Genomic DNA, 6,000 nt, shown 5'->3' with positions numbered 1-6,000 from the left:
GCCTTTCCAATGAAGCAATTTAAATTTAGTAATAGGTGAAAAACCGTCCCTACAAAGGTGTTAATCAGAGACTTGGCTTTGTGGACACTTTTCAGAGAACAAATTTGTTAGCATAAAAATAAAGCAAGAAAATGAAGAGCTGTTTAATCACTCAATTGGATTTTTTTTGCCAGCATATTTTTTTTTCTCTGCAACCCACTGCTAAATTGTGCTTCCTATCTGTTTTTATAAAATCACTGAATCAAATCTAACTCTGATTACATCAGAGAAGGCCGGGTACCCTACACCATAACAGGGGATTTGAAATTTTGACTTGTCTACTTAAAGATCACCAAAATCTGATAAAAAGGTCAATTACGTCCCTGGGTGGGATTGAACCACCAACCTTTTGGTTAGTAGCCAGACACACTAACCGATTGCGCCACAGAGACACTTTGTAAAAAGTGCATACTGACAAAGGCTAATAAGCATACATCTAGAACGTTTCCTAGAAAAACTTTAAAAAGTCAATAATCTGGAGAGTTTTTGTAAGATGTTTCTTCCATCAACCAACGAAGAAACACATTGGTACTTTCCCATGATGAGTGAGTGCTTCAGGATCTCTTGCACTTACATGTGCAGCAGAGTACTGCAATGGAAGCATGCTGGGCCCATAACCCAGAGGTAGGCAGATTGAAACTATCCTTTGCTATATGCATTTTTTTTTGTTAATTTAAGTAATCAAAACTGGGATTGATATTTTTGCTCTTTTATTTTTACTTAAAGTACAATAACTTTTACCATTTTAATTTGTTTTAATAGTATATTGACAGTATAGTTTTCTTTAAAAAATCCACTTAATTTTCTTTACCCTATTATTAAAAGGGTAATTGACAAAAACAAACTACATTGTCACCAGAAGAGCAATACAAAATGTACAAGTGATATATTAAAATCATCTTTCCAGCTTGAATTTCAATGATGCATTGGGGCAACGATTTTGTGAGAAACATCTTCACCCTTAAATAAAGATTTTCTTAATTCCTTACCTGTGTGCTAATTAGGTATCACCTTGTTTTCACATTATACAGACTTCTACATGAGAAAGCAGCAAGGATGCAGTGGCGTTAATGTTTCCTGGTGTCAACCCGTATTATTTCAGTAGACATTGAAATGAGGATGCATCTTGCGGCCTTTCCAATGAAGCAAGTTTAATTTAGTTATAGGTGAAAAACCATCCCTACAAAGGTGTTAATCAGAGACTTGGCTTTGTGGACACTTTTTAGAGAACAAATTTGTTAGCATAAAAATAAAGGCAGAAAATGAAGAGCTGTTTAATCACTCAATTGGATTTTTCTGCCAGCATATTTTTTTTTCTCTGCAACCCATTGCTAAATTGTGCTTCCTAGCTGTTTTTTATAAAATCACTGAATCAAATCTAACTCTGATTACATCAGAGAAGGCCAGGTACCCTACACCATAAGAGGGGGTTTGAAATTTTGACTTGTCTACTTAAATATCACCAAAATCTGATCACAAGGTCAATTATGTCCCTGGGTGGGATTGAACCACCAACCTCTTGGTTAGTAGCCAGACACACTAACCAATTGCGCCACAGAGACATTTTGCAAAAAGTCCATACTGACAAAGGCTAATAAGCATTCATCTAGAACGTTTCCTAGAAAAACTTTAAAAAGTCAATAATCTGGAGAGTTTTTGTAAGAATTTTCTTAAATCAACCAACGAAGAAACACATTGGTACTTTCCCATGATGAGTGAGTGCTTCAGGATCTCTTGCACTTACATGTGCAGCAGAGTACTGCAATGGAAGCATGCTGGGCACATAACCCAGAGGTAGGCAGATTGAAACTATCCTTTGCTATATGCATTTTTTTTTGTTAATTTAAGTAATCAAAACTGGGATTGATATTTTTGCTCTTTTATTGTTACTTGAAGTACAATAACTTTTACCATTTTAATTTGTTTGAATAGTATATTGACAGTATAGTTTTCTTTAAAAAATCCACTTAATTTTCTTTACCCTATTATTAAAAGGGTAATTGACAAAAACAAACTACATTGTCACCAGAAGAGCAATACAAAATGTACAAGTGATATATTAAAATCATCTTTCCAGCTTGAATTTCAATGATGCATTGGGGCAACGATTTTGTGAGAAACATCTTCACCCTTAAATAAAGATTTTCTTAATTCCTTACCTGTGTGCTAATTAGATATCACCTTGTTTTCACATTAAACAGACTTCTACATGAGAAAGCAGCAAGGATGCAGTGGCGTTAATGTTTCCTGGTGTCAACCTGTATTATTTCAGTAGACATTGAAATGAGGATGCATCTTGCTGCCTTTCCAATGAAGCAATTTAAATTTAGTAATAGGTGAAAAACCGTCCCTACAAAGGTGTTAATCAGAGACTTGGCTTTGTGGACACTTTTCAGAGAACAAATTTGTTAGCATAAAAATAAAGCAAGAAAATGAAGAGCTGTTTAATCACTCAATTGGATTTTTTTTGCCAGCATATTTTTTTTTCTCTGCAACCCACTGCTAAATTGTGCTTCCTATCTGTTTTTATAAAATCACTGAATCAAATCTAACTCTGATTACATCAGAGAAGGCCGGGTACCCTACACCATAACAGGGGATTTGAAATTTTGACTTGTCTACTTAAAGATCACCAAAATCTGATAAAAAGGTCAATTACGTCCCTGGGTGGGATTGAACCACCAACCTTTTGGTTAGTAGCCAGACACACTAACCGATTGCGCCACAGAGACACTTTGTAAAAAGTGCATACTGACAAAGGCTAATAAGCATACATCTAGAACGTTTCCTAGAAAAACTTTAAAAAGTCAATAATCTGGAGAGTTTTTGTAAGATGTTTCTTCCATCAACCAACGAAGAAACACATTGGTACTTTCCCATGATGAGTGAGTGCTTCAGGATCTCTTGCACTTACATGTGCAGCAGAGTACTGCAATGGAAGCATGCTGGGCCCATAACCCAGAGGTAGGCAGATTGAAACTATCCTTTGCTATATGCATTTTTTTTTGTTAATTTAAGTAATCAAAACTGGGATTGATATTTTTGCTCTTTTATTTTTACTTAAAGTACAATAACTTTTACCATTTTAATTTGTTTTAATAGTATATTGACAGTATAGTTTTCTTTAAAAAATCCACTTAATTTTCTTTACCCTATTATTAAAAGGGTAATTGACAAAAACAAACTACATTGTCACCAGAAGAGCAATACAAAATGTACAAGTGATATATTAAAATCATCTTTCCAGCTTGAATTTCAATGATGCATTGGGGCAACGATTTTGTGAGAAACATCTTCACCCTTAAATAAAGATTTTCTTAATTCCTTACCTGTGTGCTAATTAGGTATCACCTTGTTTTCACATTATACAGACTTCTACATGAGAAAGCAGCAAGGATGCAGTGGCGTTAATGTTTCCTGGTGTCAACCCGTATTATTTCAGTAGACATTGAAATGAGGATGCATCTTGCGGCCTTTCCAATGAAGCAAGTTTAATTTAGTTATAGGTGAAAAACCATCCCTACAAAGGTGTTAATCAGAGACTTGGCTTTGTGGACACTTTTTAGAGAACAAATTTGTTAGCATAAAAATAAAGGCAGAAAATGAAGAGCTGTTTAATCACTCAATTGGATTTTTCTGCCAGCATATTTTTTTTTCTCTGCAACCCATTGCTAAATTGTGCTTCCTAGCTGTTTTTTATAAAATCACTGAATCAAATCTAACTCTGATTACATCAGAGAAGGCCAGGTACCCTACACCATAAGAGGGGGTTTGAAATTTTGACTTGTCTACTTAAATATCACCAAAATCTGATCACAAGGTCAATTATGTCCCTGGGTGGGATTGAACCACCAACCTCTTGGTTAGTAGCCAGACACACTAACCAATTGCGCCACAGAGACATTTTGCAAAAAGGCCATACTGACAAAGGCTAATAAGCATTCATCTAGAACGTTTCCTAGAAAAACTTTAAAAAGTCAATAATCTGGAGAGTTTTTGTAAGAATTTTCTTAAATCAACCAACGAAGAAACACATTGGTACTTTCCCATGATGAGTGAGTGCTTCAGGATCTCTTGCACTTACATGTGCAGCAGAGTACTGCAATGGAAGCATGCTGGGCACATAACCCAGAGGTAGGCAGATTGAAACTATCCTTTGCTATATGCATTTTTTTTTGTTAATTTAAGTAATCAAAACTGGGATTGATATTTTTGCTCTTTTATTGTTACTTGAAGTACAATAACTTTTACCATTTTAATTTGTTTGAATAGTATATTGACAGTATAGTTTTCTTTAAAAAATCCACTTAATTTTCTTTACCCTATTATTAAAAGGGTAATTGACAAAAACAAACTACATTGTCACCAGAAGAGCAATACAAAATGTACAAGTGATATATTAAAATCATCTTTCCAGCTTGAATTTCAATGATGCATTGGGGCAACGATTTTGTGAGAAACATCTTCACCCTTAAATAAAGATTTTCTTAATTCCTTACCTGTGTGCTAATTAGATATCACCTTGTTTTCACATTAAACAGACTTCTACATGAGAAAGCAGCAAGGATGCAGTGGCGTTAATGTTTCCTGGTGTCAACCTGTATTATTTCAGTAGACATTGAAATGAGGATGCATCTTGCTGCCTTTCCAATGAAGCAATTTAAATTTAGTAATAGGTGAAAAACCGTCCCTACAAAGGTGTTAATCAGAGACTTGGCTTTGTGGACACTTTTCAGAGAACAAATTTGTTAGCATAAAAATAAAGCAAGAAAATGAAGAGCTGTTTAATCACTCAATTGGATTTTTTTTGCCAGCATATTTTTTTTTCTCTGCAACCCACTGCTAAATTGTGCTTCCTATCTGTTTTTATAAAATCACTGAATCAAATCTAACTCTGATTACATCAGAGAAGGCCGGGTACCCTACACCATAACAGGGGATTTGAAATTTTGACTTGTCTACTTAAAGATCACCAAAATCTGATAAAAAGGTCAATTACGTCCCTGGGTGGGATTGAACCACCAACCTTTTGGTTAGTAGCCAGACACACTAACCGATTGCGCCACAGAGACACTTTGTAAAAAGTGCATACTGACAAAGGCTAATAAGCATACATCTAGAACGTTTCCTAGAAAAACTTTAAAAAGTCAATAATCTGGAGAGTTTTTGTAAGATGTTTCTTCCATCAACCAACGAAGAAACACATTGGTACTTTCCCATGATGAGTGAGTGCTTCAGGATCTCTTGCACTTACATGTGCAGCAGAGTACTGCAATGGAAGCATGCTGGGCCCATAACCCAGAGGTAGGCAGATTGAAACTATCCTTTGCTATATGCATTTTTTTTTGTTAATTTAAGTAATCAAAACTGGGATTGATATTTTTGCTCTTTTATTTTTACTTAAAGTACAATAACTTTTACCATTTTAATTTGTTTTAATAGTATATTGACAGTATAGTTTTCTTTAAAAAATCCACTTAATTTTCTTTACCCTATTATTAAAAGGGTAATTGACAAAAACAAACTACATTGTCACCAGAAGAGCAATACAAAATGTACAAGTGATATATTAAAATCATCTTTCCAGCTTGAATTTCAATGATGCATTGGGGCAACGATTTTGTGAGAAACATCTTCACCCTTAAATAAAGATTTTCTTAATTCCTTACCTGTGTGCTAATTAGGTATCACCTTGTTTTCACATTATACAGACTTCTACATGAGAAAGCAGCAAGGATGCAGTGGCGTTAATGTTTCCTGGTGTCAACCCGTATTATTTCAGTAGACATTGAAATGAGGATGCATCTTGCGGCCTTTCCAATGAAGCAAGTTTAATTTAGTTATAGGTGAAAAACCATCCCTACAAAGGTGTTAATCAGAGACTTGGCTTTGTGGACACTTTTTAGAGAACAAATTTGTTAGCATAAAAATAAAGGCAGAAAATGAAGAGCTGTTTAATCA

At 34.8% G+C, this 6,000-nt stretch overlaps 5 non-coding genes across 5 annotated transcripts; all 5 read right to left on the bottom strand.

Moving 5' to 3' along the window:
* Window positions 1–357: 357 nt before the first annotated feature.
* TRNAS-ACU (transfer RNA serine (anticodon ACU)) lies at window positions 358–431 on the bottom strand. Its single transcript has one exon. It is a non-coding gene; the product is annotated as a tRNA-Ser (tRNA).
* Window positions 432–1,527: 1,096 nt separating this feature from the next.
* Window positions 1,528–1,601, bottom strand: TRNAS-ACU (transfer RNA serine (anticodon ACU)). Its single transcript has one exon. It is a non-coding gene; the product is annotated as a tRNA-Ser (tRNA).
* A 1,096-nt stretch (window positions 1,602–2,697) lies between these two features.
* Window positions 2,698–2,771, bottom strand: TRNAS-ACU (transfer RNA serine (anticodon ACU)). The gene has a single exon. It is a non-coding gene; the product is annotated as a tRNA-Ser (tRNA).
* A 1,096-nt stretch (window positions 2,772–3,867) lies between these two features.
* TRNAS-ACU (transfer RNA serine (anticodon ACU)) lies at window positions 3,868–3,941 on the bottom strand. Its single transcript has one exon. It is a non-coding gene; the product is annotated as a tRNA-Ser (tRNA).
* A 1,096-nt stretch (window positions 3,942–5,037) lies between these two features.
* Window positions 5,038–5,111, bottom strand: TRNAS-ACU (transfer RNA serine (anticodon ACU)). Its single transcript has one exon. It is a non-coding gene; the product is annotated as a tRNA-Ser (tRNA).
* Window positions 5,112–6,000: the final 889 nt, after the last annotated feature.

This window comes from Pseudophryne corroboree (assembly GCF_028390025.1).
Source record: "Pseudophryne corroboree isolate aPseCor3 chromosome 7 unlocalized genomic scaffold, aPseCor3.hap2 SUPER_7_unloc_6, whole genome shotgun sequence".
Taxonomy (NCBI): Eukaryota; Metazoa; Chordata; class Amphibia; order Anura; family Myobatrachidae; genus Pseudophryne; species Pseudophryne corroboree.
This window is presented reverse-complemented; position numbering and strand designations above follow the sequence as displayed.